This window comes from Globicephala melas, chromosome X (assembly GCF_963455315.2).
Source record: "Globicephala melas chromosome X, mGloMel1.2, whole genome shotgun sequence".
Taxonomy (NCBI): domain Eukaryota; kingdom Metazoa; phylum Chordata; class Mammalia; order Artiodactyla; family Delphinidae; genus Globicephala; species Globicephala melas.
In genome coordinates, this window is record NC_083335.1 from 123,111,068 (window position 1) to 123,135,470 (window position 24,403).

The 24,403-nt window shown below is 43.5% G+C and overlaps 1 protein-coding gene across 6 annotated transcripts in view; it reads left to right on the forward strand.

The window, feature by feature from the left end:
- Positions 1-24,403, forward strand: part of LOC115842406 (uncharacterized) — a 523,008-nt gene that overhangs the window by 162,402 nt on the left and 336,203 nt on the right. For 4 of the 6 annotated variants that reach the window (XM_060292695.1, XM_060292693.1, XM_060292696.2 and 1 more), the window contains one exon: positions 12,450-12,550. The gene's annotated coding sequence lies outside the window, so the exon portion shown is untranslated. Of the gene's footprint in view, positions 1-4,227; positions 4,337-12,449; positions 12,551-15,494; positions 15,643-24,403 lie in introns of those variants that run through there. The other 2 variants (XM_070044714.1, XM_060292697.1) reach the window with 2 other exon arrangements.

Genomic DNA, 24,403 nt, shown 5'->3' on the forward strand with positions numbered 1-24,403 from the left:
CGTTGGAGCTCACATGCTTTTTGGGTGGGGAGGGCTGGTGGCTACAATTAAAAACAGTGTTTCAATTCTTTTATGTGTAGACAGGGCCTTAGGGATGAAATGATGTAAATAACTTAGTATATTCACGTTTTAAAGTGAAGTATAAATATTCATATTGCAAAATATTTTCTGGCTTTAAGGATGTTCCATCAGTATGATTTTAGATTAATCTTTACAGTCAAGATATGTCAGAGAAACCTGACATAGGTTATTTTCTGCACTGTTACGATGTCAAATGGTTGGGATTATGTTTGTTCTTTTTCTGTTCATTGTTATAGCCAATGCATAGTTCCTACTGACATTGATTTTAAAAAGGAATTATGCTATAAACCTTTATATGTGTATACAAGATTTCAGTTCCCGGCCAGAGACTGAAGTCAGGCCGCGGCAGGGAGAGCGCTGAATCCAAGCCACTAGACCATCAGCGACAGCGGCCAGTGACGAGGCGCCTGGCCTGTCGGCTTTGTAGAAATGAATTCCCACCAAGAGACGGAAAGTAGTGAAACAAGTAAAGTGCTTGTTAGGAGGAAAATAGGTACGTGTGAATAGACTCACACGGATGGACTCAGAGAGTCACGCCCTCGCGGTAGTTTGCATCACGTTTATGGGGCATTTCTGCCGCGCTTCCTCTGGCCAGTCATCTTGCTTTGCCGGGTTCTGAGTCCGTATCGGGCTAATCGCAGGGTCCTCCCCTGTGTGCGTGCGCATCTCTCAACCAGGACGGATTCTAGCGAAGAGGCCTGTGGGTAGCTTGACGTCACCTACCACGGGGTGGCGCCCCCTCCCTTTTGACCTCCGAGGAGGCTTTCTGCGCATGTGTCGTCGGGGAGGTCCCGAGTATGAGGACTGTGTGGTCTTTTACCTCTTAACCTGGGCAGGGCTCGGCTCTTCCATCCCTCTGCATCTTGGAGTGTTTGTCCACAGGGGACAGCTCAGCTGTCCCGTGGCTCAGCCTGGGGCCCATCTATCTGCTGCCTCAAGTGGACTTTTCTAATCTGCTCTGAGAGGTGGCAGATTCTTTCGGGAGAGGGGCTTTGCCTGCGAGCTGGAGCCGCTTCCTTTATGCAACCTCTTCGTTATGTCAGGGCTGCCGGAGCCTTCTTGAGGACCAAGGAAGTTTGCCAGTGCCTAACAGAATCTGCTTTTCATTAAGCCCCTATCGTATGCCAGCAATGTTGCTAAGGATTTTATGTGTGTAATTTCTCATTTCTTGACAGTCCTGCAAGATAGGTATTACTATTCATATGAAAGGCCGCCTAACTTATAAAGGGGTAGACGTGCTGAGCTTAGAGTCAGGTCTCACCTAACCCTCAACCCACTCTGTGTTTAATACACCATTGCTGGGAGCCCTTCGTTGCGGGAATCCCAGGTTTCCGTAATTACCTGTCAAGTGATGAACAAATGAGTGAATGCAGGAGTGCCTTTTAGAGCTTCCATCTTTCAATACTCAGAGAAAGTGAAGATTTCACATTATGTGTGTGCAGCCAGGAGGCTGCTGTAGGACCGCTTGGCTCGAAATCTAAGACGTGCTTCAAGGCAATGATGTAGCTGTTTGCGGTCCAGCTAGGATACCCTGCTTCCAGTTTGCTGGAGGCTGCCCTGATTTAGCCCTCTGTGGATCCACAGCCCGTGTTCATGACTTCTAGGTCTCCCTTTCGCTCTCAGCTGTGTTTGGTTTAAACAGTTAATCACACAGTCACAGAAATGAAATTCTCTACAAATTTTAACAAAACTTGTACACAAGAAGAGGAGGAGGAAAAAAACAAAAGGAAGAAAAAGAAAAGAGAAACGCCTCATGTGCAGGTTTACAAAGGACAAGTGTCCACATCTGTTGTCTCTGGCATCTGCCGATACCGTGACTGGGCATTGTGAAATCATCTTTCATTCTAAACCTCAGGGTTCTTTCTCAGGGCAAAGTTTAAAAAAATCAGTTCTAAAATCAACTATACTTCAATTTAAAAAAGAAAGAAATTAAAATGGCAGTTCAAAAAAAAAAAATCCTGGCAAGGTCAAACAAGGAAAAAGAGAATAAAATCGGTATTAGGAATGAAAAAAGAGGATATCGTTATAGTTCCTTGCAGACATTGAAAATGTAATAAGAGGATATTACCAACAACTTTAATAAGTGTAAAATTTTTGAAGAAAATGTTAGCAGGTCAACTCAATTAATATATAAAAAACTTAACACATGAGCAAACTGAGTTTAAACCAGGAGCACAAGACCAGTTTAATGTAATTTTCCACATTAATTTTATAAAGGGGAAAATCATGTGATTATCTCATGTATGCCAGTAAAGTATTGATTGAAATTAAAAAACAAAACAAAGCAAAGTCAGTCAGTTATGCTCATTCAGACACCTAGTGCTGCAAGAGATATTTATCCTCAGATATTAAGAACACGTTCATTAATTTTGTTTTGCTTTGTTGTCCCCTCTGGTTGTGTAGTATGTTCTCGAAGGTACAGCCCAGGCCCATAAACACAGAGGGAAAGGGTTGCATGTCACGATGCCCCTTCTCAGGGCAGGAGTTGAGGGGTGTCTTGTGAACCATCTTGCAGGGTGCCTGCCGTGGTACACCAGAGAAAGTGAAGATTTCTCACCTGCTGTCGATTGATGGGGTGGGCTTTCAAAATTTGAAAGTGCTGAGGGAAAAAATGGTCTGTTTATTCTTCCACTGTACAGTGTTTCATAAAAATGAGAGACGGTATTTGGAGAAAGTGTTGTGTTGATCTTGATTTTTAGCGGTGGCACAATTTGAGCGATCTCTGTGCGTCTGCTAGTGGTCTAAGAATTTTGAGTGTGCGTACTGTTTTGCAAACAGAGCTCAGGGTGAGAAGGGGAGGGTGTGGTCGGCAGAATTTTAACCTCGCCCCTCCCCCGCCGCCGATTCTGCCCCCCCCCCAACCCCGGCGTCCACACCCTGTACGATCCCACCCCTTGAATGTGGATGTGATGAAGGCGCTCCTGTGGTTATACCAAGGATGTGGCAAAAGGGAAGAGATAGGGCAGAGGTGACCAGGAAATGGGGCCTCAGCCCTAAAATTGCAAGCAACTGAATTCTGTCAATAACCTGAATGAGCTTGACAATGGAGTGTTTTTTGGTCAGACCTCAGATGCAAATGCAGCCCGGCACAGCTTGACTTCAGCCTGGGGAGACCGTGAGCAGAGGACCGGGTTCCCCCACCCCCGACCCCCGGCCTGGACTTGTGCCATCTCGTACGCGCGTGTTGCTCGAACATGCTGAGATCGTGGGGCGTTGCTATTCAGTGTAGAAAACTAAGGCACCCGGGAAGCCATCTTGTGAGGTTACGTGCAGCACGCATCCGAACACGACGTAAGAAATACTGTGTGAGAAATGCCCTGTTGTTTCTTACAGGCAGTAAAGAGCCCGAAGTACCTGACGTGCTAAGTGGGACACCGCCGTGCGAGGAGCTCAAGGTCACGTGTGCCATGCAGCCGGGAGCCACCCGTGTCTGTTCTGCTCCATGTCCACCTAATGACTTCTCGGCTTGCCCTTTATTTCACTCCCAAGACCTCTCTTTTTATTAGCAGTTTTTTTGTGGACTGGTTTTGTCTTTCCTCCTCTACTGCAAGCCTCGACTGGACCCAGAGGCCCTTATTTTTCTTTCCAGTGTGTTTTCCTCCAAGTTCACAGAACGCAAAAAAACAGTGTCGTTAAAACAATGGTTTTTTGGGGATGTTAGGAAAATGGATTCCTCTCCTGAGGGCCGTTACTGCTGAAGAAGAAAACAAAGTAGCACGCCAGCACGCATTGTAGTGATGCGGCTTTTCCAAGGCGCCCCATTACTTTGATCAATTTCCACACTTTATTAACGTCCGTCAGCGTTGCTCCAGACAGGACCACCTGCCTAGAACTCGAACACAATTTTAGAATAAGCGGAAAAAAACCCCCACATTTGCCAGCCTCTGTGTTGTAGTGTCTAGAATTGCAAGTGCTGCCTTCACCTGTAAGCGTCCCGGGACCCGGAAGGTCTGGCTCTGTGTTTGGCCCGCTCTCCCCAGGTGCGCCCCCCTCCCGGCAGGAAAGGCTCTCCACCTGGCAGGTGCTCCCCACAGACGGGCCAGCCGCACCTGTCGGCCCTTAGCCTCACGAGTTTCACCCGCGTGCGCCGTGCGAGGTTATTTAACGGAGCCAATCCCGTCCTCCCGCGAGAGCGAGATGCCGCTTCGCGTCTGGTGTCGGCCGGGCGGGCCTCGCAGGCCCGGCAGGTTCGCGCTGCTCCGCCTCGCAGCCGCGTGGGGCCCCCTCGCTGGGGGATGGCCTTCTCCCCCAAAACGTGAGTGCATGCGACTAACAAACTGCTGTCGCCTCGTGTGCGGCTCCAGTGTCGGGTGTCCCGCGCGCAGGGCCTCCACCCCGCGTACCGTTTCGGCTGGGGCGCCCCGCCCTCTCCAGCAGGCTGACCGCGAGGGGATGCCGACAGCCTCCCGCCGAGGCGAGCCAGCTTGACCCACGGCATTGCTGCCCCTTTCTGGGCCCTCTGCTTGCCCCCTCCCCGGGACGCCCAGCACTTTGCTCTCCTGGGCTCTGGCTCCACGAGGGTGAGACCTATAACGAGGGAAGCGCTGGTTTCTGGCGCAGCTGGTAGCTTCAGACATCCACCGGGGACACGCAAGAGGGTTAGAGTCTGCACGCTGCAGCAGAAGCGAGTTCCTGTTTCCGTCGCACGCAGCGGCAGAGCTCACTAATTCTGGCTGTGGCGAGGGATTGGAGGAAAGCTTGATACGAGAAACAGTATTTGAGCCAAGCCTTGGAGGAGAGCTGGGTGTCGGCAGTGGGACGGAAGGGCACTTTAGGGAGACGGGACGTTGTGATTAGAGCTCCAGTTTCTGTGAGCAGGAAGGGTGGGGAGACGCAAGGGGGCAGGTGTGCCGATCCAGGGGGTGAGGCGGAAAGTTGAAACAAGACTCGGTCTGACGTGGAACAGCCTTGGATGCAGTGAAAAGGGCTCAGCCTTGAATCTTTATGAAGTGGGAAAGCGTGGGGCATTTGGGGCTGACGGACATTCGTTTTGAGCAGATACGTCTTAATAACAGCGTGGGAGGGATGTATCCGAGCCTGTAGTGCAGGTGATACACATATGTAGCGTTTAAAAAGCCGTAACTTACCGCCTAGAAGTCTGTCCGTGTCTCCATTTGTACAGCCGTAGTGAGCACGTCCGAGGTGAAATGCTTGTTGTAGGACATCTTTCCAAACTCATCTCAGAACACATTTGCTCTGAGCCACTGTCAGTTTATTTCTCCTAGTTACTTCTTACTTTTTCACAAATAAACCTTGTGTTAAAGTATTAGGATTGATTTAGAAAAAAATTTCATCTCGTGTGGTTCCTGAACATTAGAACTTAATATAAAGTTGTGAATAGAAAAGGTTTTCCATGAACCCAGCTGAATTGATCGGCAGTCTTTTGCTTGCTTGTGTGTTGCACAAATATTTCACCTTTTAATGTGATAAAGATCAAGGAACGTGAAGGGGGGGCCATGATGAACACTTTCCCGCTGCCTTAAAGAAGAATCGTAATCGTGTGTGTTAGTGCCTTCCGCATCTTAGCAGCTTGAGGGCAAACTTCCAGATTCCACTTCCCGAATTCTGCCCACCCAGCAGTCCTCTGATTGTCCCTTAGAGGTGTGTTCTGTCGTTTAAGAGTAAATCAGATCTGTGAATACCTTAGGCATCACTGGAAAAACGGTATAGTGCACATCGTTATAAATGGTATCTTGACCAAACTAGAGAGTCCGGTGCCCCAGATTTCCTGTTCCTCCCCCAAACTCATACATGTTTAGCTGATTATTAACTAAAGTTCTAGTAATTAAAGAAATAATTTTTTTAAATGTAATAACAGAGATATAGAGGTTATTCTTTCTGGTGTAGTTATTTCTAAAATAAAGTAGGTCAGAGTCCTTTTAGTATTAAGTCCCTTTTGGTTTGGTGGCATTGCTACATTAATACGGTTCGTAGTATCTCCAGGGTCAGAACTGGAGACCATGTGTTGCTGCAAGGCCTGCATGACTAATGTGCTTCTCCAGACACTGAACTTCTAGACTGTGGCAGATCTCGGTGTTTACATGGGAAGGCTGAACTTGACATAAGTAGGGTAACACATCTGGGGAAAATATCAAGAAAACTCAAACCATTTTTCTCTTTTGAATTATTGGAAGGGTGAGACACTGGAAACATCAAGGATCATGCTTACAGCAATTCAAAAAACATTCCTTCAGAGACTTTGGGGGAAACATGAAATATCTGTCAGTGAACCAGCAGGCAGGTGAGGTGATGTTTGCGAGAATGCAGCAGGAACTGTAATGGAACTGTAAACCCATTACTATTCCAGATTCGCTTGCTATTATTCAGATAGGAAAATGGTGGCCTCGTTTTCTGTCTCAATAGAATCCCTCTATTATGATGGTTATACGTTTGACAGATGTAGAAAGTCTTTAATGTCACCTTTAATGATTCAGCTGGGTGGGTCTGGAAGATGCTTTTGCTTCATTTCAGAATCTGAGATGAGCGTTTGTTTATATTCATTAGCTTAATTTAGCTCCTTTTCTCCGAAGAGTCCAAGGTGCTTTTGAGAGAGGCTTCACGTAAGGAGCGTGCAGTTCCTCTTAAAGCAGAGGGAAGAGACAGGCAGGGGAAAGACAAGGAAAGGAGGAAATGAAAGACCTTGAGGTGAGAGCGAGTTAGAAAAGGTCCCATGATGCTACGAACTCGGCATGGCTTGTGCAGTTTTTAGAAACAGAAAACGTTTCCGAGATGGGCATTGGCCGTTCAGTAAGCCCAGGACGTGATGGGCAGAGAATACTCAGTATCTCTGGCTTCTTTGGAGTTGAGGAAACCCACTACCTCCAAGTGCAGATAATATCATTGATGATATCATCATTTCCCAAGCATTTAAACCTGGTGTTGACTCTCTTGAATGTTAAGCTTTCTAGAAACTCCGTCCTATTTTCTCTGCAACTAACTCTTCCTTTCGTTCCACTTTTCCACCCGGTGCCCTGCCCTTCCTCCCCTGCAGCCTGACACCCAGTCTGTGACGGCCCACTCTCTGACTTGCTTCTCTGTCGCCATCCCTCCTTTTCCAGCCAGGTTTTCCCACCTGCGCTCTCAGAACGATATCCTCCTGGTGTCTTGGTTGTGTGTGCTCCTTCCCTCAGCGCCCTTTCATGCCTCCTTTCTCCTCTCCTCTATCACGCTTGTTCTCCAGAATAACTATGTTCTTCTTCTGTGTCTTTCTCTCTGCTGTACCTGTCCCACTGAGTGGGCCTCTCACTGTCTGTCAACTCCACTGGAGCGCTTTCTTCTCCATTCTTCACATCAGAAAGTGTGTCATCACTCTCAGGTGGTTATTTTCTTTCTTCTTTGCACTTTCCCCATCTTCCAAGCCTGGATGCCCATTCCGTGCTCTTGAGGACAACCCTTCTCCACTGTAGGATCCTCTCCTGAAAGTGGCAGCTTTGTCCCCCCCCCCACACACATACACACATACACTGTCCCCAGAGTGCTTCTTTCCAAGGGGAAGGACCATGGCTGCTGAGGTTTCTTGTTCAGAGCCTCTGAGAATTCTGTACACTCGGCACCCTGCTCTCATTTCTCAAGACCCTGTTTTCTAAATGGAAACTGGGGAGGCTAAGGTGCTGCCATGGACTGAATTGTGTTCCCCGAGTTCATATGTGGAAGCCCTAACGCCCAGTGGATGGCATATGGAGGTAGGGGTCTTTGGGAAGTAGTGAGGGTTAGATGACGTTGTAAGGGTGGGGCCCTTGTGCTGAGGTTAGTGTCTTTAAGGAGAGGAAGAGGGAGATCATGGAATCAGCCAACACCTTGACCTTGGACTTGTCAGCCTCCAGAGCTGTAAGAAATAAGTATCTGTTGTTTAAGGCCCCAGTCTGATATTTTAACACAGTGTCAGTGTACTGTGCTTGGAGTCTCCAGTTGCCCTTTCTGAGTCTGTAAACTGAAGACATGTCTGGGCCTTCCTTCTTTTCAGAACATTCTAAAGACCAAGTGGATATGTTCTCAAATTATTTCTGGCGAAAGGGGGAAAAAAAATAGGAGGTGGTTTATAGTCCAAGGGACAGGAATCCCACACTGGAGGTTTACAAAGTTGAGTTAAGGGTTGGAAAGTTTTCTTATTATTTCATAGATTTTTGTAAACTTGTAACCAAAGTAAACAGCAGAATAAGAACAGCGTCACTGGTAAAAATATTGACTGGTACCGTAGGCTACAAGAAAACACATTTGTTAGAATATTTTTCCACATTTTCCAATTCTGTCTTAAAGTTGGTTAAACATGTAGAATTCTCTAATTAGCTTCTTAGTCATCTGATGAAACAAAGAATGCTTCGGGCCTGGTGCTGCAGGGAACGTAACCTTTCAGTGGTAGTAACTTGTTTTAAAAAATGAAATTTGCTTTGCATTTAAAAAACATATATACCTTAATTGTGTGGTTTTATGGTTGACTGGAAGTTGCAAAAAGGGGATTGTGGTGTCCGTGTTCGGTATTTTTTTAAATTAATTTGAATATGAGTTTAAAGTGCAATCAAAGATCTAGCTTTTTCCAAGCAGAAAGGTACTTTATTCCTAATCCATTTCAGTCCACTTCAACCTATTAAGCCTGGCAAAGAGATGAGGCTGGGCCAAGAGTCACTGATTAAACAGGACAGCCCGCAGAATGGAAAATGTAATGAATCCTGGCCTGTTACAGGCTGCCAAGCTATAATCAGATTTTTATTCCTGATCACTTAGAATCTTGTAGGAAGTTTGGCATTCCTGAATATCAGTCAAAATATAAATTCGTAAAATTTCCTATTGATTTTAGAACAGTAAGACTGAATCCCAAATTCCATTAGATTTCAGTCATTATAATTGTTTCTAAAATACAAAAGACTTTCTTTGACTTTTATTTCAGTTAAACGGGCATGAAATATACCTTAGTGTAATGTTTTGTTATTGTTGTTCTAAGTTTGGTTCAACTATAAATAGGTTAAGAAAAAAATGATGTCTTCAAATTAAGGAGGGGATTCCTAATAGAAAACCAAATGAGATCTATGCAAAAGCCATTTAAAAACGTGCAGCAAGAGCTGTGAAGGGCTTCGTAAGGACAGTTGCTGCGCTCACTCTCCCTTGAGTGAAAGGGATTGAGAAATACTCCAGCAAACTCTTGGGTGCCATGACTCAGGCTGTGTGAATGCCAAAGATTTCTGACTCAAGTCAACCGATGTTGAGGGGCCTTTGAAGTCTAGAGTGCTCTGCTGATGAGTAGGAAACCAAATAGAATATGCCTGGCAAAGCAAATCACATGGTGAAACCAACCGCCTAGGAGAGGTCTCGGAGGTATTAGCATGTCAGACGTTTAAAGAAAACACGCCCGTTTCTTCGGATGCGTCTGCTGTTTGCAAATAGCTAGCCCTAGTACTTTTCAAAGATGTTCTTCTGTCCTTCCTGAAAACCCGATTGGGGAGGAGACTGAAATTATGTTTTAGACAAGACACAACTCAGTTCTGCGAGTCAGTGTTGCGCCTGCTCCAGGTGAAAACATTTGAGGCAACAGATGAGGACATAATAGGGTCTGCTTTTTAAGGTTTTTTTTTTGAGGTTTCTTTGGAGAACGTGGCCTGGTTATCCGAGAGCAATAACAGAGTAACTAGCCTCATTTGGCTTGACAGTCTTGTCCATGCCAGTGCCCTCTCCCCACAAGGAACTGGGAAAAGGGGTGTCATGCCTTTCAAAGCACAGTTGCAGGTGTCTGCGCTGGTGGCTGGTTGACGACTGGGCACACAGAAAGCGCACTGTTGCAGCGAGGGCGCTGGAAGCATGACAAGTCAAACAGCCTGAGTCCCGACTCTGCCATTTCCTGCTGGGGGGGGGGGCGGGGTGGTCTGAGCCAGCTTTCTTAACCACGCGGGATTTCAGTCCTGACTGTGAGACGGGGATGAAATAACCACCTCATACAACGCACTGCAGCCTTTCATGCACGACCTTGGAGGAGAGACATAATAGAGTGCTGGGGAAGGGGAGGGGGACCGCAGGCCGACTGCCCGGGTGGGAACTGCAGGCCTCCGCCTCGGGGCTCTGTATCTGAACGTCTCTGCACTGGATGACAAATGTCAAACGGGGATAGTAATTGTCACTAACCTGTGGGCCTTCATAAATCACGCAAGTAAAATATTTACCATGGTGATGCTCTAAGTTTGTAATGTATTTGAGCTCTTATTCAAATAAAAATAGGCAATAGGAAATTAGGAGTAGAGGGCAGTGCAATTCAAAGGGGCCCTCGTTTTACTAATCTATTGGTGTTCCATAAGGAATTTATAAATAAAGGACGAAGGGGTTAAGTGGTGCTATCATTTTCAACCAAGAGAAAAGTGGGAATGGCAGTAAAAGAAAATGCCTGTAGATAGTACTCACTCTGTGTTTAACTGAAGAAAGAAAAAAGAAAAGGTCCAAGTATTTGTCCTAGTCATTGGTGTTAGGAATGGAAACACTCTCCGTTGCTTCGGGAAATGTTCATGAAGTGTCTGCCTCGTGCGTAGGTCTGTGCTGGGAACCAGGGGTGCAGAAAGAACATGTGCTGCCCCAGGGAGCAGACTCTACCTGGTCAGGGGCGTTAGAACGCTCAGGAGAGTATGGCAGGAGTTGGATAGGGCTCTGTGCCGGCCTCTCAAGGGATGGCCCAGCGCAGATACCCTTCGGTCATCTCTGCCGACTCCTCCTTCCTCTCCCGGGATGGACGACCCCGATAGGCAAGATACCAGCAAGGGTGGGCAGCCTCTCTGGGCATTTCCTCTCCATGCGATTCTACCCCATCTTCTGATGCAGGATTTCTCAGCCGTGTTACATCAAAGCAGGTGCAGGAAAATGATTCCATTAAGCCACATTCTAAATAGAAACTGAGTGAATGTAGTTTGATCAATATATATATAACTTTGCAAACCTTTACAGAGAACACCTTTGCATTTCGGTTTACAGCCCTGTTAAAAATGGAACCATTAAAAGTGCAGACTCTAATGTAATGTGATGGTGAAATAGGCCAGACACCGTTGACCCCTTGCTGCCCGAGGAAATAAAATCAGTGATTTTTTTCTCATCCCAGTGCTATCCAGGGGCTATAGATTCAAACTTACTGATAAATTCAATTAAAAAGGTAGTATCTTGCAATTACTAAATTCACTTGTCTTTATATGAGTCCATGCAGACACATGCAGGGACAATTACATGCAATTTGATGTCAAAATAAGGCAAGCTAAGAAGCTGAAAGAAGCCTATGGTTCTTCATGTTTCTAAAATAATATCCTAGGGCATTTTTCCTAATTAAGGTTTAAACAGGAGAATTATATGTGTTGACTTGTTACTTGCATGTTTATTTCTGAAAGAGGTAAAAACCTTGAGTTACCATTAAAACCATTACTGAGTTCTGTATCAGCAGATATCAACGTTGTCAGTTCCCTGGTCTTAACCATTGTGAAATTCATACAAAACCTTCCCATCATTTCTGTTCTCGTTGCCCCAGTCTAGGAAGAAAAAGATTTCTTAGGTCTCTCCCAGGTCAGTTTTTATGGATAGCAAACATTTAATCATAAAAGGAAACCATGCTCTTTAGAAGGGTGTTTTGTTGGGCAGCAAATTATACTCAGAGACTGAGATTGTCTTTGCCAGTAATTTATTTAACACAGGTTCACTGCAGAAATTAACCCGTAATTTCACAAGCCAATAGAGTACGGGATAATGTCTCTTAATAAGCCACTAAAGAAGTAACATACTCCAAACCAATAATAGATTAATCACGCTATTGTTCCAGGCAAGGGGACGATGAAAGGACTAGAGTCCAAGTTTAGTTGAGGTGTACCTTTCTCCGAGTTGCTTCTCTGAAGAGTTGCTTGGCCAACTGAGAGCCATGTGTCAGTGCTGGCGATGGGTCCAAAGTGAAAATCCTTGTTGCTGGAGCGCCTTGCCAGGGAGTGAAGGTGCAGGTGTTGTGGGTGAGATTACCTCCTTCCTGGGGCTGCTGCATGGTTTCCTGCGCTGCCGGCAAAGAGTCGCCTTGCCCAGGCTGGAGCTGATGCCCCCGGGTCTTCAGAGAGCCATTCAGGTCAGCAGTCGCCTTGCCCAGACCAAACACCCTGGGACAGTCCTCACGGACTCTGGGTGTGTATAGTCTGAAAGGCCCCTGCCCTAGCTGCTGCTGCTTCCTATGTTTTTTTATTAACCACATGCATGCATGATGACGTCCTGACAACAATTTCTCTTGTACATCAGAACAACTTTACTTATAATCACAACTTTGTTGTTGTCGTGAGCAAGTGCGCTGGAAATCATATCAAACCAATACACAACAAAGGGGATAATTCAGCTTGGTGAGTTAGCTGTACTGATCAGGAAACCTCTGGTTTCAGGAGAGTGAAAACCAACTCTAGTCACCTGAAGAAAGAGAAGGCTTTGATTTCCATGTGATGAGAGGTACCGGTGAATGCAGGAGCTTCAGGGATGCCCTAAGGTAAGTTTTCCTCTCCACTCTTGAAATCTGCCTGTTGACCTGATAAGTTAATGCCCTTGTTGTTTACAGAGTGTGTAGACTACTTATTCCTGAGTGCTTCTCCTGGTATCTATCCCTGGAGAAGTCATCAGCACTGCCGAGCTATCACCAGTTCCTTGGTCTCTCTGCTCATCATTTTAGTGCCTCATTAACCAGAATTACCGAGTGTAATCCATCAACCTTGAACACTCACATGGCATTTACTTGGCTAGCTGTTTAGTTGGAACTTCATTATTAGGAAGAACAAAATTGAAAAATGAAAACGGTGCACATCTATAGCAATGGAATGCTTAACGTTCTGTCAGTGCCAGAGCAGATCTTAAAACTAAATTGAATCTGTCAGTGTGTCACTTACATAGGGAAAGGCACAGATCGTGTTTGAAGATTTTGCCCTACGTTCACAGAGGACACGTATTTTGATGTTTGTTTACTAAAAATAATGTTTCCTCTGTAACAGAACAAAGCCCTCCCCATTTCCTTTCACCAATAAACGAGTAAATCAAGTTGTTGATTACTAATTAGGCTAAAAAGAAGGTGAAACCTTTTCAAGACATCCAAAACATTGTTTCAGTAAATTCAGCAAATGATCAAGATACATACGTTCATTTCAGACTCCTTCGGAATGTCAGACTCTTTTAACTTACACTACAAAATTTATTTCAGTTGTAATTTTAGTTTTGAAATTAAGAAGTTAATTTTGGATATTGAAATGGTTATCATTAACTGCATTTCGTCTGTAACTCAGAAAATTATGGGTATGTTTTCCTATATGTTTTCCCCTATTTGTCATTTAGATGGGTAAGTGATGAAGTACTGGTTGAGTGTATGTAGTTGAACTATAATACCTATAAAAACCACTCCAAAAAGCTCAGAATGCGGCATTATTGCTAGTGTGTTTTCTTGCTTGTGGAGAGGTATTATATATTCATATTTAACGCAGCAGGCTCGGCATAACTGTGTCTTACCACTGCTGGCTACGGTGGATTCCTGAGTTCAGTCACTTAAGCGTGATAGCACAGGGTAGCTTTTGCCGAGCATGTTACAGAGATCTGACACTGTTAGGTCAGAAGGTCCCAACCTTATACCCAAGCAGCGTGTAAGGACAAGATGTGTGAATTTTCCACGTTCCTAGTTGTTGTCAGGCCTCATATCAGGTCCCCTCATTACTTACCCTCCACCTCATCCTCTCTTCATTTTCTCTGTGACGGAGAGTTTAAGAATTTTGCTACTGTCCTACCTGACCTGTGCACGTGACGCACCTTAGGACTAGTAACCAGAAGCCAGGTTAAGTGCAGAAGCAGTCTTCGTCTCTCAGTCAACCTCAAGACTTTGGTGTGAAGGGCAAGCCACGCCGCCTAGACCAGGTACCTGAGACGATGCTCGGGGATGAACTACAAATCCTCCTCTGGCCTCCCTCCAGGGGCTGGTGGCCCTTTCCCTGGGTGCCTGAAAACGGCAAAAGGAGAACGTATTGCGTCTTAGGTTGTACTCAGCACTGCCTGTGAGCTGATTCCAACTGCGGGGTCCCGGAGTACAGATGATTCCCCCAGTCAGAGTGGGATTCTGAGAGTCAGGTAAAAATAGAATCTTTGGGGGGCGGGGAGAAGCAGTGGGCTCATTTTCCCAAGACCCGAGTGCACAGGCGGAACAGAAACAGGAGGCGCCTGGGTCTCCATAATCCATGGAGTGAAGATGTGCGTGGTAGGAGGAATAGAAGCTCACAGAATTGCCTTCCCTACTGAAAGACTGAAACAAGGTTCATATTGCGTTCCTGAGGAGAGTAGCAGAGACTAGGGCCGCCGTCAAAACTGGAGAGCGTCAGGTGTATTGTTTTCTGTCACAGCCCCACTTGACTCGCTTGTTTGAGATGAGTGGGTGGGACTTGGAGAACGATGTAGATTCGCAAACTCAGCGAGATGCTGATTCGATTTGCAGCTTTGGTCCAGGTGTTGTCTTTTTATTGGAAGAAAAAACAAACAACCTGCCACCAGGTATTCAGTTACAGATCTCATTTTGACCAGTATTTATTCTCCCAGTGTCCATTCTCTTCTACATACTTTATTCCTATAAGCCTAACCAAGTTTTAGCAAGCAGACGGGCGTCCAGTGAGATTCTGCATTGCCCCACTGGTTTGTAGCTTGGTATGCAGTCACATGACTAAGTTCAGGCCAGTGGAATATAATGGTAACAACATGAACAATTTCTGCCTCCAGTTCTTGAGAAAGAAGGACAGATACCTTCCATTCTTCTTCGCTTCCTGTCGACTTAACAGTGTTGACGAATGGAGCAGTTGACCTCAACTCACAGGTGCTGAGTCAGGGGTTAAGGACGGCAAAGCTAGCCCTCCAGCCACGTCTGGGCTGTTGCACGAGAGAGAAGCAAACGTGTAGTCTATTTGAACTTCTGTATTTAGAGTCTTTTTTTGTGTTACAATAACTTTACTTCCCAAATAATGAGCACATAACCCTGTCGGTCCACTTAAGTTCATGATTCCACATTTAGCCTGGGATGTTTGTTCAACCCCAGATGCTTGTATTCTCTTGGTCACTTGAAGGCCCTGTTCTTTGGAGTGCTTGGGCTTCTCTGTGTCTCTCGCTGTCTCTGTGCCTCTCCATCCCGGTACAAAATCAAGGTGCACTTCCACAAAGGACAACTCACACAGACATGTAGGTGTAACCACATTCACTAGTGATTTAGATACTCTAACGTTAAGTGTTTGAAACTTTTATTGTTAAAAATTGTTCCTCAGTAGTAAGAGAAGATGAGTAAGCTTACAGTGGAGAAACCTGAAACACTTGATCAGCCCAGGGATCAAGGTCAATGTCAACTGGGATATGTCATGTTGATAGCATGTGACCTTGATGTGATGTAATGAGAAGGGCACTTTACCTCTGTGGTCTTCCAGATGCCTGTAACCCCAACCTAATCACGAGAAAACCACTGGAAAAAGCAGAATTGAAAGACATTCTACAAATCTGTCAAGGTCATCAAAAACAGGGAAGGTCTGAAACTGTCAAAGCCTGAATGAGACCAAGAAGCTGTGGCCACTAAAGGTTTGTGTGAGGTCCTGGTTTGGATCCTGGTGCAATAAATGGACGTTAGGGGAAAGCTAAGGAAATCCAAGTCAAGTATAAACATCAGTTAACAATAGTGTGTCAGTATCAGTTCATTAGTTGTAACAAATTACCAGATGAATGTAAGAGGTTCAAATAGGGGAACTCTCCAACATTCTTGCAACTTTCCTGTAAATCTAAAAGTATGCTATAACAAAAGGTTTACTAATTTTTTTTTTGACTAAATTTTTTTAAAATGTGATTTAGCTTTTTTCTCTCTTGCTTAGGGTGATTTCTTTCCATTTAAAGGTGAAGTTTAATGAGAGATGAGAAAGCAAAGCACGCAAATGTAGGGACCCCTGGCTGTGTAAAGAAGACAAGCTTGGGAAGCAGATGGAAGTTGAAGGAGAGGTTTTGTTTTGCTTATTTTCAAAATGAGTATATTTATTTATTTTGAAAGTCATTTATTTATTTATTTATTTTTGGCTGTGTTGGGTCTTTGTTGCTGCGTGCGGGCTTTCTCTAGTTGCAGCAAACAGGGGCTACTCTTTGTTGTGGCGCACGGGCTTCTCATTGCAGTGGCTTCTCTTGTGGAGCACAGGCTTCACTCGTGCAAGCTTCAGTAGTTGCGGCACGTGGGCTCAGTAGTTGTGGCTCCCGGGCTCTAGAGCGCAGGCTCAGTAGTTGTGGCTCATGGGCTCTAGAGCGCAGGCTCAGTAGCTGTGGTGCACGGGCTAAGTTGCTCCGCAGCATGTGGAATCTTCCCGGACCAGGGCTCAAACCCGTGTCGCCTGCATTGGCAGGCAGATTCTTAACCACTGCACCACCAGGAAAGTCCGAAAATGAGTATATTTAAGTGTGGGTGGAAAAGAAGCACTGGAGGGAGAGGACAAAATTCTGGAAGGAGAATAGATAATAGTTCTGATGACTATCCCGAGAAGTCAGTAGCCAGTGGGATCCAGAATACAGGTGGACAATAGGAATCTTTGCAGGAGGAGATAAGGAAGAAAGGACTGCCCCTCTCACAGATAAGAGTCAGTCCCACACTAAGAAGTTCCAGTCTCAGAACTTCTGTTTCCTCTTTGTAGAAAAGTACGTTATTTGGCTGAGAATGAGGGATGCAGTCATCGGATGTAAGGTTTAGATGTTAAAAAAAAAAGCATCAGCTATCCAAAGACTCAGAAAAATGCAAAAGGTGTAAGCATGTAGTAAGTGTCCAAGAAACTAGAACCAAAGACAGAGTACCACTAGGGTTTACTCTCTCCATGCTTAATTCTCCATATTTTGTATCTTTCTCCCTGATTGTTGGTTCCGTTAGATATATTGATCATGGCCACTGCTGGGGAAACGGGTAGCAGGGCTCCTGCACCCCACTGACACATTCACCAGAAGAGACGTGTTGGTACTTTTCACTGAGGCAGAGAAATGGGAGCCCTAGTGACCAAGTCAGGGCTCTGGCCAGGCTGCCCGATTCCAATCTTTGATGTAATTCTAGGCAGGTGCTTGGTTTCTCAGGTTTCTCATATCTACAATGAAGATGGTGCATATCCCCGAGGGTGGAGATAAGTAAATAACAGATACAGAGCACACAAGCCAATATTTGGGGCATAGATCAACTTAGTGTTAGACTGTTGATAGAGGATGTGTGTAAGACACTGGACTACAGGAGTTGAAGGCATTGGCTGGGTACCTGAAGGAACAGGAGACAGCTGGACGGTGTACGGGAGAAGACAAAGAGGTGAAGGGGCTGGAGGTGGAAGATGTTTGCAGGAGGACATGAACTACAGGAATAGAAGTGTGCATGGCCAGAGAGAGGAGTACTTGATATAAGATGTCTGAGAGGAAGGCATCCCAAATGATGGTAAATTGGTGGAAGGACAGCGGGTATTTGGAGCAGGCAGTGTCTGGGGACATCCAAACAACAGAGCCATAATGGTTTGTTGAGCGTTAATAAAAAGCAGGAAGGTGGAAAGAGGAGCAAGGGTCTGGGCATCACAGAGAGGACCACGACTGATGAACCAGGCGAGATGAGGGAGGGTGAGAGGTCAGCGGCTGGTAACTAGAGAGGAGATATTATACCACTGGGAAACTGGAACTGTAATCAGTACAGTGTCACAGATTTTTAACAGTGTTAGAGAGAAGTGAAATTTACTTACTATGACACCATATCAAAGTACATTACTTTTTCTGAACTGGTTTGGTTCCAGATTGCCATCAAAGTGAAATACAAATGTACATATTCCTCCTAAGAAGGATAATGTATGGCTTTGTACATGGTATTAGATTTACTTCAGCTGATGAGTGGTGTGAACAGTCGTGGATTTCTGAAGGTTGGCGTATTGCGTTGGAAGGTCAGTGTGCTCATTGTCTGTTGGAGCCTTGATTACGCCTTTGAACAGCATCGTAATTCGGTGGGGGGGAATGTTTTCATGTTTTTTCTCATCCGTGCTGAATTTTCCGTTGTGGAAGATGCCAGCCATCAGGAAAAGGGCATGTTTTATAGGGACAGACGTAGTTGCCAACGAAAAACGAGTGTCATCGAATTGTGATTCTTTGTCTTGAAACTTTAATGGTGCCGTTCTGCATATGCAGAAGGAGATAAAATCTGAACCCTTCGTCAAGGGCTGGCTTCCACCTTCACACGTCACATGGCAGTTTTAATCTTTCAGTGTGTTCTCAAGTGTTTCTTTTAGCTAACTGTGAACTTGACCTCAGAACTACTATTGTTTTCCTTTTCATCTTTTTAAAATGACTAACCAAACGTGATTGTCTTTTAAGGGCCATATATGTCAAGAGTTTTGAAGGTTACTAATGTAACTAATCTGGGTGGCTCTGGTATTCAAATCGAGCATGTATTTTGACTGGATGTGACATTCGTGAAAAGACCTCCTATATTGTCCCAGATTGTAAAGTTATTATGCAATATAATTGATTCCAGATCATGTCTTTAAAAACTTAACTCCTTACTACTAATATGATAGATAGTCTTGATAACACTGGCCTTGAAAATTCTTTTCCAAACAATGGAATGTAATCACAGAAAACAGAATCACCACTTGACTGCCAGAGAATTAGTTTATTTTGCAAGGTCGTTTTACCCTTGTTGAATTCTCTTGAAACGGTGAGCAAATGGCACCTGTATCTTGCTGAGAGCTCCAACTTTGAATGTGCATGACAGGTTGCTCCCTTTTGTTTCTCTGTGGTTGGAGAATGGCACTGAGGACCCTGAGTAGCTGGGAACTTCTGTGTCTGCCTGGGCCTTAGAGGCAAGGTAACTGTCAAGGTGACCTCTGGTTCTTTTTCCATTATGCGAGTCTAGAATTCCTATAAAAACAACATGTGACCTGGAGAGCCCAGTAATTGCTGAAGAAATCTGGGCTTTTAGTCACCTAGTACTCTTGATTTGGGGTCTATTCCAGGACAAGTCATTCAGCCCCTGTGATGACGTAAGCCCCTCATCAGTCCAGTGAGGGAGGTGGGTAATGATTACCTGCACTTCAGAGCTACTGATAAGAATAATTTGGGATGGATAATGCTTAGATTAAAGGTGCAATGGAAGTTGCTACTTCAACAGCATATATTTAGCCATTTAACAGCACCATCATTTAAGCAGAGGAAACTGATACAGCTATGGTGAATGTTTTGTCTTCACTAGGGGTTCTCAAAGTGTGGTCTTCAGACCAGCAGCATCAGCATTACTTGGGAGCTGGTTAGAAATGCAGATTTTCGGCAGCCACCCCCCACCTGCTGGATGAGAACCTCTGCTGCAGGGTGGGAGCAGCTGTCTGTACCTTAACAAACCTCCAGGGATTCTGATGCGAATTCAAGTTTGAGATCCACAGCTCTAGGCCAGAGCCTTTTCTGAACAGGGCCAGATAATAAACGTTACTGGCTTTGCAGACAGGTGGTCTCCGTCTCAACTACTCAGCTCTGCTGTTTGAGCCTAAAAGTGGCCATAGACAGTACATAGATGAATAGACGTGTCTGTGTTCCAGCAAAACCTTTATAAAAATGGCAGCTGGGTTTGGTCAGCAGGCTATCACACTTGCTGACCCCTATTCTAAATCTCTGTTACTGATTTTAGATCAATTTGGCTTGTTTTCTGTGAGTTGAACTGAAGACATTTATCCACTTATGATGTTTTACTTTTTAAATTTTTTATTTTATTTTATTTTTGCCGCACCACACGGCTTGCTGGGTCTTAGTTCCCCGACCAGGGATCGAACCCATACCCTCAGCAATGGAAGAGCAGAGTCCTAACAACTGGGCCGCCAGGGAATTTCCACATAGATGATATGTTTTTTTAAAGATTCTCTTTATCCGAAATATGTCTATTACTGAGTGCAAATTGGAAACATCTTTTTATTATTTGAATTTGTAAGGTTTTTGTGTGTAAGCAGAAAAGTAGATGCTTATGATAATTAAGGGAAGATATTTATTTAAAACATTAATATTGTATTTGAATTCATTATTAATACATAAGGAGCAAAATCTTACCTTAGGTCTTTTGTTTTTCTTGTTTTCTTCTTTTGTTTGTTTATTTTTTTAACTTTTATGTTGGAGTATATATCCAGTATTTTATATTGGAGTTGTGTTAGTTTCAGGTGTACAGCAAAGTGATTCAGTTATACATAATACATGTATCTCTTCTTTTTCAAGTTCTTTTCCCATTTGGGTTATTACAAAATATTGAGCAGAGTTCCCTGTGCTATACAGTAGTTCCTTGTTGGTTATCTATTTTAAATATAGCAGTGTGTACATGTCAATTTCACACTCCCAATCTATCTGTCCCTTCCCCCCTTCCCCCGGTAACCATAGGTTCTTTCTCTACGTCTGTGAGTCTGTTTCTGTTTTGTAAATATGTTCATTTTTATCATGTTTTTTAGATTCCACATATATGTGATATTTGTCTTTCTCTTTCTTACTTCACTTAGTATGGTAATCTCTAGTTGCATCCATGTTGCTGCAAATGGCATTATTTCATTCTTCTTAATAGCTGAGTAATATTCCATTGTGTGTATGTAGCGCATCTTCATCTGTTCCTCTGTTGATGGACATTTAGGTTGCTTCCATGTCTTGGCTATTGTAAAAAGTGCTGCAATTAGCATTGGGGTGCATGTATCTTTTCAAACCATGGTTTTCTCTGGATGTATGCCCAGGAGTGGGATTGCTGGATCATATGGGAGCTCTATTTTTAGTTTTTTAAGGAACCTCCATAGTGTTCTCCATAGTAGCTGCACCAACTTACCTTCCCACCAACAGTGTAGGAGAGTTCCCTTTTCTCCACACCCTCTCCAGCATTTATTGTTTGTAGACTTTTTTTTTTTTTTTTTTTTTTTGCGGTACACGGGCCTCTTACCGCTGTGGCCTCTCCCGCTGAGGAGCACAGGCTCCGGACCTGCAGGCTCAGCGGCCATGGCTCACGGGCCCAGCCGCTCCGCGGCATGTGAGATCCTCTCGGACCAGGGCACGAACCCACGTCCCCCGCATCGGCAGGTGGACTCCCAACCACTGTGCCACCAGGGAAGCCCTGTTTGTAGACTTTTTGTAGACTTTTTGATGAGGGCCATTCTGACTGGTGTGAGATGATATCTCATTGTAGTTCCGATTTGCATTTCTCTAATAATTAGTGCTGTTGAGGATCTCTTCAGGGGCCTCTTGGCCATCTGTATATCTGCTTTGGAGAAATGTCTCTTTAGATCTTCTGCCCAGTTTTTTCTTATTGGGTTGTTGTGTTTTTTTTGTTTTTGTTTTTTTGGGTTTTTTTGATATTGAGCCACACATGAGCTCACACATTTTGAGCTTACAAATTTTGGAGATTAATCCCTTGTCAGTTGCATCGTTTGCAAATATATTCTCCCATTCTTTGGGTTGTCTTTGTGTCTTGTTTATGGTTTTCTTTGCTGTGCAAAAGCTTTGGAGTGTAATTAGGTCCCATTTGTTTATTTTTGTTTTTATTTCCCTTATTCTAGGAGACGGCTTGAAAAAGAACTTACTGTGGTATATGTCAGAGTGTCCTGCCTATGTTTTCTTCTAAGAGTCTTACATTTAGGTCTTTAATCCATTTTGAGTTTATTTTTGTGTATGGTATTAGAGAATGTTCTAATTTCATTTTTCTAACATGTAGCTGTCCACTTTTCCCAGCACCATTTATTGAAGAGACTGTTTTTTCTCCATTGTATATTCATGCCTCTGTTGTCAGAGATTAATGGACCATAGGTGCGTGGGTTTATCTCTGGGCTTTCTATCCTGTTCCATTGATCAATATTTCTGTTTTTGTGCCAGTACCGTACTGTTTTGATGGCTATAGCTTTGTAGTATAGTCTGAAGTCAGGGAGCCTGAATTCCTCCAGATCCATTTTTCTTTGTCAAGATTGCTTTGGCTATTTGGGGTCTTTTGTGTTTCCATACAAATCTAAAAATTTTTTGTTCTAGTTCTGTGAAAAATGGCATTGGTAACTTGATAGGGATTATATTGAATATGTAGATTGCCTTGGGTAGTATAATCATTTTGACAAAATTGATTATTCCAATCCAAGAACATGGTATATCTTTCCCTCTGTTTGTGTCATCTTTGATTTCTTTCATCCGCATCTTATAGTTTTCAGAGTACAGTTCTTTTGCCTCCTTAGGTAGATTTATTCCTAGTTATTCTTTTTGATGTGACGGTAAATGCGATTGTTTCTTTTATTTCTCTTTCTGATCTTTCATTGTTAGTGTATAGAAATGCAACAGATTTCTGTGTATGAATTTTGTATCCTACAACTTGTATCCTGTCCCCTGTTACTGCCTTTTGGGTTGTAATACCAGTTTTGCCAAACATAGAAACAGTAATGTAGAGAGCTCACATTCACGGTTTCCCGAAACTTTTTAGTGTAAGGAAAGTTCTCAATAGGTATAATTCCTTTTTTCTAAATCCATGAGCATGATTTAATAATATACCATGTGTGCATTTTAATAATATGTGTATTTGTGTACATAATAATATTTGCATCTTTACACATGCATTATATGGTAAATATAAACTATTTTGTAGTCCCTTCCATTTCTATTTTTAAAAAACTATCTATCTATCTATCTATCTAGATATCTATCTATCTATTTTGGCTGCACCAGGTCTTAGTTACAGCATGTTGGATCTTCGTTGCAGCATGTGCAGTTCTTAGTTGTGGCATGCGGGGTCTTAGTAGGGGCGTGTGGACTCTTGGCTGTGGCATGCGGGATCTAGTTCCCCGACCAAGGATCGAACCTGGGCCCCCTGCATTGTTCCCCACTGGACCATCAGGGAAGTCCCTAGTCCCTCCTATTTCTTAAAGCTGGTAGGAAATATTTTAAGTGCAGTTATATACTTTAGTGATAAAATTATGTCTTACTCTAAGTTTACAGAGCCCGGGATTATTATCAAATAGATTTGGATATCTTATAGTGCTAGCATAGTCTTTTACTGAGAAGAAAACCATTATAAATATTTGCTGAGATACTGAGTGAATGAATGGATTAATGAATGAATCAATCAATGAAGCATTATCTGAAGTTAGGACAATTTTCTTTTTCAGGCCATGGAGCTTTAACAGAACAGCTCCATGGAACTGCTCTAAAATGATAGATAATTGCCCTGTGTTCATATGTGAAAACATGTTTATATTAATGTACACTGTGTATGTATTTTTCTCTTGGTTAGTCTATTTTATATTGTATCTTTTTTTTAAACAAAATTACTATGAAAGCCTGCTAGTTTATGATGAAGTTTCCACAGGCACTAAAACCAAAAGAAAAATAATCAAGTCTATTTCTCCTGTGTCCAGAATGTGAAAATTGTTATTTTTGGATCATTTTCAACTATGTTCTTCTTTTTTTTTCTGAATTTGGCTACATTATTTTTATTTTTAGTGTGTGCTTTTTATTTCTCTCTGGCCAGGTTTTCTTGCCTTTAAAAATTGGTTTAGAAATGATATAACCCATGGAGACCTCTGTTATTCTCTAACCGTCCATGTGACAGACACTCTGGCTCAGATGGGTTAGTCAGGGTATAGGTGATTGAAAGCTAATTAGAGTATTCTGGAACTGAAGACACAAACCACACAAAATGGTCAAGTTTTGATGAAGGAGACAAGAATATACAATGCGGAAAAGATAGCCCCTTTAATAAATGATGTTGGGAAAACTGGACAGATACATGCAAAAAAAAAAAAAAGAAACCGTACCACTGTCTCACACCATATACAATAATTAACTCAAAATGGTTTAAAGACTTAAATGTAAGACTTGAAACCATAAAACTCCTAAAAGAAAAAAAAAAAACACAGGCAGTCTGCTCTTTGATATCAGTCTTAGCAATATTTTTGTGGAGCTCTCTCCTCAGGTGAGGGAAGCAAAAACAAAAATAAACAAATGGGACTAGGTCAGACTAAAAGGCTTCTGCACAGTGAAGTAAACCAACAAAACAAAAATGCAACCTACTGAATAGAAGATATTTGCAAATGATATGCCTGATAGAAGGTTTAATATATAACCCATAGAGACCTCTGTGGGTGTATGTATAAAGAACTCATGCAACTCAGTGTCAAAAACAACAAACAAAATCATTTAAAAATGGGCAGAAGGTAGGAATAGACATTTTTCTAAATAAGACATGCCGATGCCAGTAGGCGCATGAAGAGGTGCTGAACATCACTAATCATTGGGGAAATGCAAACCAAAACCCCAATGAGGTATCACCTCACACTGGTCAGAATGGCCGTCGTCAAAGCGACAACAAATA